At 37.4% G+C, this 10,000-nt stretch overlaps 1 non-coding gene and 41 pseudogenes across 1 annotated transcript; all 42 read right to left on the bottom strand.

Annotated features, from left to right (window-relative positions):
• Positions 1 to 257: 257 nt before the first annotated feature.
• On the bottom strand, positions 258 to 376 carry LOC148493774 (5S ribosomal RNA; annotated as a pseudogene).
• Positions 377 to 492: 116 nt separating this feature from the next.
• Positions 493 to 611, bottom strand: LOC148493773 (5S ribosomal RNA; annotated as a pseudogene).
• Positions 612 to 726: 115 nt separating this feature from the next.
• LOC148493772 (5S ribosomal RNA) lies at positions 727 to 845 on the bottom strand (annotated as a pseudogene).
• A 116-nt stretch (positions 846 to 961) lies between these two features.
• On the bottom strand, positions 962 to 1,080 carry LOC148493771 (5S ribosomal RNA; annotated as a pseudogene).
• Positions 1,081 to 1,195: 115 nt separating this feature from the next.
• Positions 1,196 to 1,314, bottom strand: LOC148493770 (5S ribosomal RNA; annotated as a pseudogene).
• Positions 1,315 to 1,430: 116 nt separating this feature from the next.
• On the bottom strand, positions 1,431 to 1,549 carry LOC148493769 (5S ribosomal RNA; annotated as a pseudogene).
• Positions 1,550 to 1,665: 116 nt separating this feature from the next.
• On the bottom strand, positions 1,666 to 1,784 carry LOC148493768 (5S ribosomal RNA; annotated as a pseudogene).
• Positions 1,785 to 1,899: 115 nt separating this feature from the next.
• LOC148493767 (5S ribosomal RNA) lies at positions 1,900 to 2,018 on the bottom strand (annotated as a pseudogene).
• A 116-nt stretch (positions 2,019 to 2,134) lies between these two features.
• On the bottom strand, positions 2,135 to 2,253 carry LOC148493766 (5S ribosomal RNA; annotated as a pseudogene).
• Positions 2,254 to 2,369: 116 nt separating this feature from the next.
• On the bottom strand, positions 2,370 to 2,488 carry LOC148493765 (5S ribosomal RNA; annotated as a pseudogene).
• Positions 2,489 to 2,604: 116 nt separating this feature from the next.
• Positions 2,605 to 2,723, bottom strand: LOC148493764 (5S ribosomal RNA; annotated as a pseudogene).
• A 115-nt stretch (positions 2,724 to 2,838) lies between these two features.
• On the bottom strand, positions 2,839 to 2,957 carry LOC148493763 (5S ribosomal RNA; annotated as a pseudogene).
• A 116-nt stretch (positions 2,958 to 3,073) lies between these two features.
• LOC148493762 (5S ribosomal RNA) lies at positions 3,074 to 3,191 on the bottom strand (annotated as a pseudogene).
• A 115-nt stretch (positions 3,192 to 3,306) lies between these two features.
• On the bottom strand, positions 3,307 to 3,425 carry LOC148493761 (5S ribosomal RNA; annotated as a pseudogene).
• Positions 3,426 to 3,541: 116 nt separating this feature from the next.
• On the bottom strand, positions 3,542 to 3,660 carry LOC148493760 (5S ribosomal RNA; annotated as a pseudogene).
• Positions 3,661 to 3,776: 116 nt separating this feature from the next.
• LOC148493759 (5S ribosomal RNA) lies at positions 3,777 to 3,895 on the bottom strand (annotated as a pseudogene).
• Positions 3,896 to 4,010: 115 nt separating this feature from the next.
• LOC148493758 (5S ribosomal RNA) lies at positions 4,011 to 4,129 on the bottom strand (annotated as a pseudogene).
• A 116-nt stretch (positions 4,130 to 4,245) lies between these two features.
• On the bottom strand, positions 4,246 to 4,364 carry LOC148493757 (5S ribosomal RNA; annotated as a pseudogene).
• Positions 4,365 to 4,479: 115 nt separating this feature from the next.
• Positions 4,480 to 4,598, bottom strand: LOC148493756 (5S ribosomal RNA; annotated as a pseudogene).
• A 116-nt stretch (positions 4,599 to 4,714) lies between these two features.
• Positions 4,715 to 4,833, bottom strand: LOC148493755 (5S ribosomal RNA; annotated as a pseudogene).
• Positions 4,834 to 4,949: 116 nt separating this feature from the next.
• LOC148493754 (5S ribosomal RNA) lies at positions 4,950 to 5,068 on the bottom strand (annotated as a pseudogene).
• A 116-nt stretch (positions 5,069 to 5,184) lies between these two features.
• On the bottom strand, positions 5,185 to 5,303 carry LOC148493753 (5S ribosomal RNA; annotated as a pseudogene).
• Positions 5,304 to 5,418: 115 nt separating this feature from the next.
• Positions 5,419 to 5,537, bottom strand: LOC148493752 (5S ribosomal RNA; annotated as a pseudogene).
• Positions 5,538 to 5,653: 116 nt separating this feature from the next.
• LOC148493751 (5S ribosomal RNA) lies at positions 5,654 to 5,772 on the bottom strand. The gene has a single exon (XR_015870237.1). It is a non-coding gene; the product is annotated as a 5S ribosomal RNA (ribosomal RNA).
• A 115-nt stretch (positions 5,773 to 5,887) lies between these two features.
• On the bottom strand, positions 5,888 to 6,006 carry LOC148493750 (5S ribosomal RNA; annotated as a pseudogene).
• A 116-nt stretch (positions 6,007 to 6,122) lies between these two features.
• LOC148493749 (5S ribosomal RNA) lies at positions 6,123 to 6,241 on the bottom strand (annotated as a pseudogene).
• A 116-nt stretch (positions 6,242 to 6,357) lies between these two features.
• LOC148493748 (5S ribosomal RNA) lies at positions 6,358 to 6,476 on the bottom strand (annotated as a pseudogene).
• A 116-nt stretch (positions 6,477 to 6,592) lies between these two features.
• On the bottom strand, positions 6,593 to 6,711 carry LOC148493747 (5S ribosomal RNA; annotated as a pseudogene).
• A 116-nt stretch (positions 6,712 to 6,827) lies between these two features.
• LOC148493746 (5S ribosomal RNA) lies at positions 6,828 to 6,947 on the bottom strand (annotated as a pseudogene).
• Positions 6,948 to 7,062: 115 nt separating this feature from the next.
• On the bottom strand, positions 7,063 to 7,181 carry LOC148493745 (5S ribosomal RNA; annotated as a pseudogene).
• Positions 7,182 to 7,297: 116 nt separating this feature from the next.
• LOC148493744 (5S ribosomal RNA) lies at positions 7,298 to 7,416 on the bottom strand (annotated as a pseudogene).
• A 115-nt stretch (positions 7,417 to 7,531) lies between these two features.
• LOC148493743 (5S ribosomal RNA) lies at positions 7,532 to 7,650 on the bottom strand (annotated as a pseudogene).
• A 116-nt stretch (positions 7,651 to 7,766) lies between these two features.
• Positions 7,767 to 7,885, bottom strand: LOC148493742 (5S ribosomal RNA; annotated as a pseudogene).
• Positions 7,886 to 8,001: 116 nt separating this feature from the next.
• On the bottom strand, positions 8,002 to 8,120 carry LOC148493741 (5S ribosomal RNA; annotated as a pseudogene).
• Positions 8,121 to 8,236: 116 nt separating this feature from the next.
• LOC148493740 (5S ribosomal RNA) lies at positions 8,237 to 8,355 on the bottom strand (annotated as a pseudogene).
• A 116-nt stretch (positions 8,356 to 8,471) lies between these two features.
• LOC148493739 (5S ribosomal RNA) lies at positions 8,472 to 8,590 on the bottom strand (annotated as a pseudogene).
• Positions 8,591 to 8,705: 115 nt separating this feature from the next.
• Positions 8,706 to 8,824, bottom strand: LOC148493738 (5S ribosomal RNA; annotated as a pseudogene).
• A 116-nt stretch (positions 8,825 to 8,940) lies between these two features.
• On the bottom strand, positions 8,941 to 9,059 carry LOC148493737 (5S ribosomal RNA; annotated as a pseudogene).
• A 115-nt stretch (positions 9,060 to 9,174) lies between these two features.
• On the bottom strand, positions 9,175 to 9,293 carry LOC148493736 (5S ribosomal RNA; annotated as a pseudogene).
• Positions 9,294 to 9,409: 116 nt separating this feature from the next.
• LOC148493735 (5S ribosomal RNA) lies at positions 9,410 to 9,528 on the bottom strand (annotated as a pseudogene).
• A 116-nt stretch (positions 9,529 to 9,644) lies between these two features.
• LOC148493734 (5S ribosomal RNA) lies at positions 9,645 to 9,763 on the bottom strand (annotated as a pseudogene).
• Positions 9,764 to 9,878: 115 nt separating this feature from the next.
• On the bottom strand, positions 9,879 to 9,997 carry LOC148493733 (5S ribosomal RNA; annotated as a pseudogene).
• Positions 9,998 to 10,000: the final 3 nt, after the last annotated feature.

The following is a 10,000-nucleotide window of genomic DNA, read 5'->3' as shown; positions in this document are numbered from 1 at the left end:
CGAATGTTATGGCAGTATAAAATTACATACAGCACCTGGTATTACCAGGTGGTCTCCCATTCATGTACTAACCAGGCCCAACACTGCATAGATTCCAAAATCAGACGATATTGGGCATGTCCAGTGTGGTTTACTGTAGGTGCCCAAAACCATTAATTTTAGACCTCTATTACTTCTTAACTCAAGTAAATTCATTGATAAGTTGAAAAAATTAAATGTAAAATGTAATAGAAAAGAATGTTATGGCAGTATAAAATTACCTACAGCACCTGGTATTCCCAGGGAGTCTCCCATCCAAGTACTAACCAGGCCCAACACTACATAGCTTCCAAGATCAGATGAGATTGGGCATGTCCAGTGTGGTTTGGCTGTAGATGCTCAAAAGCATTAACTTTAGACCTCTATTATTTCTTAACTCAAGTAAATTCATTGATAAGTTGAAAAAATTAAATGTAAAATGTAATAGAATAGACTGTTATGGCAGTATAAAATTACCTACAGCACCTGGGATTCCTAGGTGGTCTCCCATCCAAGTACTAACCAAGCCCAACACTGCATAGCTTCCAAAATCAGACTAGATTGGGCATGTCCAGTGTGGTTTGGCTGTAGGTGCTCAAAAACATTAACTTTAGACCTCTTTTACTTCTTAACTCAAGTAAATTCAATGATAATTTGAAAAATGAAATGTAAAATGTAAAAGAAAAGAATGTTATGGCTATATAAAATTACCTACAGCACCTGGTATTCCCAGATGGTCTCCCGTCCAAGTACTAACCAGGCCCAACACTGCATAGCTTCCAAGATCAGACGAGATTGGGCATGTCCAGTGTGGTTTGGCTGTAGGTGCCCAAAACCATTAACTTTAGACCTCTATTACTTCTTAACTCAAGTAAATTCATTGATAAGTTGAAAAAATTAAATGTAAAATGTAATAGAAAAGAATGTTATGGCAGTATAAAATTACCTACAGCACCTGGTATTCCCAGGTGGTCTCCCATGCAAGAACTAACCACGCCCAACACTGCTTAGCTTCCAAGTTCAGACGAGATTGGGCATGTCCAATGTGGTTTGGCTGTAGGTGCTCAAAAACATTAACTTTAGACCTCTTTTACATCTTAACCCAAGTAAATTCAATGATTATTTGAAAAATGAAATGTAAAACGTAATAGAAAAGAATATTATGGCAGTATAAAATTATCTACAGCTCCTGGAATTCCCAGGTGGTCTCCCATCCAAGTACTAACCAGGGTCAACACTGCATAGTTTCCAAGATCAGATGAGATTGGGCAAGTCCAGCGTGGTTTGGCTGTAGGTGCTCAAAAACATTAACTTTAGACCTCTTTTACTTCTTAACTCAAGTAAATTCATTGATAAGTTGAAAAAATTAAATGTAAAATGTAATAGAAAAGAATGTTTTGGCTGTCTAAAATTACCTACAGCACCTGGTATTCCCAGGTGGTTTCCCATCCAAGTACAAACCAGGCCCAACACTGCATAGTTTGCAAGATCAGACGAGATTGGGCATGTCCAGTGTGGTTTGGCTGTAGGCGCTCAAAAACATTAATTTTAGACCTCTTTTACTTCTTAACTCAAGTAAATTCATTGATAAGTTGAAAAAATTAAATGTAAAATATAATAGAAAAGAATGTTATGGCAGTATAAAATTACCTACAGCATCTGGTATTCCCAGGTGGTCTCCCATTGAAGTACTAACCAGGCCCAACACTGCATAGCTTCCAAGATCAGATGAGATTGTTATTGTCCAGTGTGCTTTGGCTGTAGGTGCTCAAAAACATTAACTTTAGACCTCTTTTACTTCTTAACTCAAGTAAATTCAATGATAAGTTGAAAAATGAAATGTAAAATGTAATGGAAACGAATGTTATGGCAGTATAAAATTACCTACAGCACCTGGTATTCCCAGGTGGTCTCCCATTCATGTACTAACCAGGCCCAACACTGCATAGCTTCCAAAATCAGACGATATTGGGCATGTCCAGTGTGGTTTGGCTGTAGGTGCCCAAAACCATTAATTTTAGACCTCTATTACTTCTTAACTCAAGTAAATTCATTGATAATTTGAAAAAATTAAATGTAAAATGTAATAGAAAAGAATGTTATGGAAGTATAAAATTACATACAGCACCTGGTATTCCCAGGTTGTCTCCCATCCAAGTACTAACCAGGCCCAACACTGCACAGCTTTCAAGTTCAGACGAGATTGGGCATGTCCAGTGTGGTTTGGCTGTAGGTGCTCAAAACCATTAACTTTAGACCTCTATTACTTCTTAACTCAAGTAAATTCATTGATAAGTTGAAAAAATTAAATGTAAAATGTAATAGAAAAGAATGTTATGGCAGTATAAAATTATCTACAGCACCTGGTATTCCCAGGTGGTCTCCCATTCAAGTACTAACCAGGCCCAACACTGCATAGCTTCCAAGTTCAGATGAGATTGGGCATGTCCAGTGTGGTTTGACTGTAGGTGCTCAAAAACATTAACTTTAGACCTCTATTACTTCTTAACTCAAGTAAATTCATTGATAAGTTGAAAAAATTAAATGTAAAATGTAATAGAAAAGAATGTTATGGCAGTATAAAATTACATACAGCACCTGGTATTCCCAGGTTGTCTCCCATCCAAGTACTAACCAGGCCCAACACTGCATAGCTTTCAAGTTCAGACAAGATTGGGCATGTCCAGTGTGGTTTGGCTGTAGGTGCTCAAAAACATTAACTTTAGACCTCTTTTACTTCTTAACTCAAGTAAATTCAATGATAAGTTGAAAAATGAAATGTAAAATGTAATGGAAACGAATGTTATGGCAGTATAAAATTACCTACAGCACCTGGTATTCCCAGGTGGTCTCCCATTCATGTACTAACCAGGGCCAACACTGCATAGCTTCCAAAATCAGACGATATTGGGCATGTCCAGTGTGGTTTGGCTGTAGGTGCCCAAAACCATTAATTTTAGACCTCTATTACTTCTTAACTCAAGTAAATTCATTGATAAGTTGAAAAAATTAAATGTAAAATGTAGTAGAAAAGAATGTTATGGCAGTATAAAATTACCTACAGCACCTGGGATTCCTAGGTGGTCTCCCATCAAGTACTAACCAGGCCCACCACTGCATAGCTTCCAAGATCAGATGAGATTGGGCATGTCCAGTATGGTTTGGCTGTAGGTGCTCAAAAACATTAACTTTAGACCTCTTTTACTTCTTAACTCAAGTAAATTCAATGATAAGTTGAAAAATGAAATGTAAAATGTAATGGAAACGAATGTTATGGCAGTATAAAATTACCTACAGCACCTGGTATTACCAGGTGGTCTCCCATTCATGTACTAACCAGGCCCAACACTGCATAGATTCCAAAATCAGACGAAATTGGGCATGTCCAGTGTGGTTTGGCTGTAGGTGCCCAAAACCATTAATTTTAGACCTCTATTACTTCTTAACTCAAGTAAATTCATTGATAATTTGAAAAAATTAAATGTAAAATGTAATAGAAAAGAATGTTATGGCAGTATAAAATTACATACAGCACCTGGTATTCCCAGGTTGTCTCCCATCCAAGTACTAACCAGACCCAACACTGCATAGCTTTCAAGTTCAGACGAGATTGGGCATGTCCAGTGTGGTTTGGCTGTAGGTGCTCAAAACCATTAACTTTAGACCTCTATTACTTCTTAACTCAAGTAAATTCATTGATAAGTTGAAAAAATTAAATGTAAAATGTAATAGAAAAGAATGTTATGGCAGTATAAAATTATCTACAGCACCTGGTATTCCCAGGTGGTCTCCCATCCAAGTACTAACCAGGCCCAACACTGCATAGCTTCCAAGTTCAGACGAGATTGGGCATGTCCAGTGTGGTTTGGCTGTAGGTGCTCAAAAACATTAACTTTAGACCTCTTTTACTTCTTAACTCAAGTAAATTCAATGATTAGTTGAAAAATGAAATGTAAAATGTAATAGAAAAGAATGTTATGGTAGTATAAAATTACCTACAGCACCTGGCATTCCCAGGTGGTCTCCCATCCAAGTACTAACCAGGCCCAACACTGCATAGCTTTCAAGATCAGACGAGATTGGGCATGTCCAGTGTGGTTTGACTGTAGGTGCTCAAAAACATTAACTTTAGACCTCTTTTACTTCTTAACTCAAGTTAATTCATTGATAAGTTGAAAAAATGTAATGTAAAATGTAATAGAAAAGAATGTTATGACTATATAAAATTACCTACAGCACCTGGTATTCCCAGGTGGTTTCCCATCCAAGTACTAACCAGGACCAACACTGCATAGCTTCCAAGATCAGACGAGATTGGCCATGTCCAGTGTGGTTTGGCTGTAGGTGCCCAAAGCCTTAACTTTAGACCTCTTTTACTTCTTAACTCAAGTAAATTCATTGATAAGTTGAAAAAATGTAATGTAAAATGTAATAGAAAAGAATGTTATGGCTATATAAAATTACCTACAGCACCTGGTATTCCCAGGTGGTCTCCTGTCCAAGTACTAACCAGGCCCAACACTGCATAGCTTCCAAGATCAGACGAGATTGGGCATGTCCAGTGTGCTTTGGCTGTAGGTGCTCAAAAACATTAACTTTAGACCTCTTTTACTTCTTAACTCAAGTAAATTCATTGATAAGTTGAAAAAATTAAATGTAAATTGTAATAGAAAAGAATGTTTTGGCTGTATAAAATTACCTACAGCACCTGGTATTCCCAGGTGGTCTCCCACCCAAGTAGTAACCAGGACAAACACCGCATTGCTTCCAAGATCAGACGAGATTGGGCATGTCCAGTGTGGTTTGGCTATAGGTGCTCAAAAACATTAATTTTAGACCTCTATTACTTCTTAACTCAAGTAAATTCATTGATAAGTTAATAAAATTAAATGTAAAATGTAATAGAAAAGAATGTTATGGCAGTATAAAATTACCTACAGCACCTGGTATTCCCAGGGGGTCTCCCATCCAAGTACTAACCAGGCCCAACACTACATAGCTTCCAAGATCAGATGAGATTGGGCATGTCCAGTGTGGTTTGGCTGTAGATGCTCAAAAGCATTAACTTTAGACCTCTATTACTTCTTAACTCAAGTAAATTCATTGATAAGTTGAAAAAATTAAATGTAAAATGTAATAGAATAGACTGTTATGGCAGTATAAAATTACCTACAGCACCTGGGATTCCTAGGTGGTCTCCCATCCAAGTACTAACCAGGCCCAACACTGCAAAGCTTCCAAAACCAGACTAGATTGGGCATGTCCAGTGTGGTTTGGCTGTAGGTGCTCAAAAACATTAACTTTAGACCTCTTTTACTTCTTAACTCAAGTAAATTCAATGATTAGTTGAAAAATGAAATGTAAAATGTAATAGAAAAGAATGATATGGTAGTATAAAATTACCTACAGCACCTGGCATTCCCAGGTGGTCTCCCATCCAAGTACTAACCAAGCCCAACACTGCATAGCTTTCAAGATCAGACGAGATTGGGCATGTCCAGTGTGGATTGACTGTAGGTGCTCAAAAACATTAACTTTAGACCTCTTTTACTTCTTAACTCAAGTTAATTCATTGATAAGTTGAAAAAATGTAATGTAAAATGTAATAGAAAAGAATGTTATGACTATATAAAATTACCTACAGCACCTGGTATTCCCAGGTGGTCTCCCATCCAAGTACTAACCAGGCCCAACACTGCATAGCTTCCAAGATCAGACGAGATTGGGCATGTCCAGTGTGGTTTGGCTGTAGGTGCCCAAAGCCTTAACTTTAGACCTCTATTACTTCTTAACTCAAGTAAATTCATTGATATGTTGAAAAAATTAAATGTAAAATGTAATAGAAAAGAATGTTATGGCAGTATAAAATTACCTACAGCACCTGGTATTCCAAGGGGGTCTCCCATCCAAGTACTAACCAGGCCCAACACTGCATAGCTTCCAAGATCAGACGAGATTGGGAATGTCCAGTGTGGTTTGACTGTAGGTGCTCAAAAACATTAACTTTAGACCTCTTTTACTTCTTAACTCAAGTAAATTCATTGATAAGTTGAAAAAATGTAATGTAAAATGTAATAGAAAAGAATGTTATGGCTATATAAAATTACCTACAGCACCTGGTATTCCCAGGTGGTCTCTTGTCCAAGTACTAACCAGGCCCAACACTGCATAGCTTCCAAGATCAGACGAGAATGGGCATGTCCAGTGTGCTTTGGCTGTAGGTGCTCAAAAACATTAACTTTAGACCTCTTTTACTTCTTAACTCAAGTAAATTCATTGATAAGTTGAAAAAATTAAATGTAAATTGTAATAGAAAAGAATGTTTTGGCTGTATAAAATTACCTACAGCACCTGGTATTCCCAGGTGGTCTCCCACCCAAGTAGTAACCAGGCCAAACACCGCATTGCTTCCAAAATCAGACGAGATTGGGCATGTCCAGTGTGGTTTGGCTGTAGGTGCTCAAAAACATTAACTTTAGACCTCTATTACTTCTTAACTCAAGTAAATTCATTGATAAGTTAAAAAAATTAAATGTAAAATGTAATAGAAAAGAATGTTATGGTAGTATAAAATTACCTACAGCACCTGGTATTCCCAGGGGGTCTCCCATCCAAGTACTAACCAGGCCCAACACTACATAGCTTCCAAGATCAGATGAGATTGGGCATGTCCAGTGTGGTTTGGCTGTAGATGCTCAAAAGCATTAACTTTAGACCTCTATTACTTCTTAACTCAAGTAAATTCATTGATAAGTTGAAAAAATTAAATGTAAAATGTAATAGAATAGACTGTTATGGCAGTATAAAATTACCTACAGCACCTGGGATTCCTAGGTGGTCTCCCATCCAAGTACTAACCAGGCCCAACACTGCATAGCCTTCCAAAATCAGACTAGATTGGGCATGTCCAGTGTGGTTTGGCTGTAGGTGCTCAAAAGCATTAACTTTAGACCTCTTTTACTTCTTAACTCAAGTAAATTCAATGATAAGTTGAAAAATGAAATGTAAAATGTAATAGAAAAGAATGTTTTGGCAGTATAAAATTACCTACAGCTCCTGGTATTCCCAGGTGGTCTCCAATCCAAGTACTAACCAGGCCCAACACTGCATAGCTTCCAAGATCAGACGAGATTGGGCATGTCCAGTGTGGTTTGGCTGTAGGTGCCCAAAACCATTAACTTTAGACCTCTATTACTCCTTAACTCAAGTAAATTCATTGATAAGTTGAAAAAATTAAATGTAAAATGTAATAGAAAAGAATGTTATGGCAGTATAAAATTACCTACAGCACCTGGTATTCCCAGGTGGTCTCCCATCCAAACACTAACCACGCACAACACTGCTTAGCTTCCAAGTTCAGACAAGATTGGGCATGTCCAATGTGGTTTGGCTGTAGGTGCTCAAAAACATTAACTTTAGACCTCTTTTACTTCTTAACCCAAGTAAATTCAATGATTATTTGAAAAATGAAATGTAAAATGTAATAGAAAAGAATGTTATGGCAGTATAAAATTATCTACAGCTCCTGGTATTCCCAGGTGGTCTCCCATCCAAGTACTAACCAGGCCCAACACTGCATAGTTTCCAAGATCAGATGAGATTGGGCAAGTCCAGCGTGGTTTGGCTGTAGGTGCTCAAAAACATTAACTTTAGACCTGTTTTACTTCTTAACTCAAGTAAATTCATTGATAAGTTGAAAAAATTAAATGTAAAATGTAATAGAAAAGAATGTTATGGCTATATAAAATTTCCTACAGCACCTGGTATTCCCAAGTGGTCTCCCGTCCAAGTACTAACCAGGCCCAACACTGCATAGCTTCCAAGATCAAACAAGATTGGGCATGTCCAGTGTGGTTTGGCTGTAGGTGCTCAAAAACGTTAACTTTAGACCTGTTTTACTTCTTAACTCAAGTAAATTCATTGATAAGTTGAAAAAATTAAATGTAAAATGTAATAGAAAAGAATGTTTTGGCTGTCTAAAATTACCTAAAGCACCTGGTATTCCCAGGTGGTTTCCCATCCAAGTACAAACCAGGCCCAACACTGCATAGTTTGCAAGATCAGACGAGATTGGGCATGTCCAGTGTGGTTTGGCTGTAGGCGCTCAAAAACATTAATTTTAGACCTCTTTTACTTCTTAACTCAAGTAAATTCATTGATAAGTTGAAAAAATTAAATGTAAAATGTAATAGAAAAGAATGTTATGGCAGTATAAAATTACCTACAGCATCTGGTATTCCCTGGTGGTCTCCCATCGAAGTACTAACCAGGCCCAACACTGCATAGCTTCCAAGATCAGATGAGATTGTTATTGTCCAGTGTGCTTTGGCTGTAGGTGCTCAAAAACATTAACTTTAGACCTCTTTTACTTCTTAACTCAAGTAAATTCATTGATAAGTTGAAAAAATTAAATGTAAAATGTAATAGAAAAGAATGTTATGGCTGCATAAAATTACCTACAGCACCTGGTATTTCCAGGTGGTCTCCCATCCAACTACTAACCAGGCTCAACACGGCATAGCTTCCAAGATCAGACAAGATTGGGCATGTCCAGTGTGTTTTGGCTGTAAGTGCTCAAAAACATTAACTTTAGACCTCTTTTACTTCTTAACTCAAGTAAATTCATTGATAAGTTGAAAAATGAAATGTAAAATGTAATAGAAAAGAATGTTTTGGCTGTCTAAAATTACCTACAGCACCTGGTATTCCCAGGTGGTCTCCCATCCAAGTACTAACCATGCCCAACACTGCATAGCTTCCAAGACCAAACGAGATTGGGCATGTCCAGTGTGGTTTGGCTGTAAGTGCTCAAAAACATTAACTTTAGACCTCTTTTACTTCTTAACTCAAGTAAATTCATTGATAAGTTGAAAAAATTAAATGTAAAATGTAATAGAAAAGAATGTTATGGCAGTATAAAATTACCTACAGCACCTGGTATTCCCAGGTGGTCTCCCATGCAAGAACTAACCACGCCCAACACTGCTTAGCTTCCAAGTTCAGACGAGATTGGGCATGTCCAATGTGGTTTGGCTGTAGGTGCTCAAAAACATTAACTTTAGACCTCTTTTACATCTTAACCCAAGTAAATTCAATGATTATTTGAAAAATGAAATGTAAAACGTAATAGAAAAGAATATTATGGCAGTATAAAATTATCTACAGCTCCTGGAATTCCCAGGTGGTCTCCCATCCAAGTACTAACCAGGGTCAACACTGCATAGTTTCCAAGATCAGATGAGATTGGGCAAGTCCAGCGTGGTTTGGCTGTAGGTGCTCAAAAACATTAACTTTAGACCTCTTTTACTTCTTAACTCAAGTAAATTCATTGATAAGTTGAAAAAATTAAATGTAAAATGTAATAGAAAAGAATGTTTTGGCTGTCTAAAATTACCTACAGCACCTGGTATTCCCAGGTGGTTTCCCATCCAAGTACAAACCAGGCCCAACACTGCATAGTTTGCAAGATCAGACGAGATTGGGCATGTCCAGTGTGGTTTGGCTGTAGGCGCTCAAAAACATTAATTTTAGACCTCTTTTACTTCTTAACTCAAGTAAATTCATTGATAAGTTGAAAAAATTAAATGTAAAATATAATAGAAAAGAATGTTATGGCAGTATAAAATTACCTACAGCATCTGGTATTCCCAGGTGGTCTCCCATTGAAGTACTAACCAGGCCCAACACTGCATAGCTTCCAAGATCAGATGAGATTGTTATTGTCCAGTGTGCTTTGGCTGTAGGTGCTCAAAAACATTAACTTTAGACCTCTTTTACTTCTTAACTCAAGTAAATTCAATGATAAGTTGAAAAATGAAATGTAAAATGTAATGGAAACGAATGTTATGGCAGTATAAAATTACCTACAGCACCTGGTATTCCCAGGTGGTCTCCCATTCATGTACTAACCAGGCCCAACACTGCATAGCTTCCAAAATCAGACGATATTGGGCATGTCCAGTGTGGTTTGGCTGTAGGTGCC

Source organism: Taudactylus pleione, unplaced genomic scaffold, assembly GCF_031769625.1.
Source record: "Taudactylus pleione unplaced genomic scaffold, aTauple2 ptg000550l, whole genome shotgun sequence".
In the NCBI taxonomy this organism is placed as follows: Eukaryota; Metazoa; Chordata; class Amphibia; order Anura; family Myobatrachidae; genus Taudactylus; species Taudactylus pleione.
The sequence above is the reverse complement of the archived record's forward strand: the minus strand, read 5'-3'. Positions and strand labels throughout refer to the sequence as shown.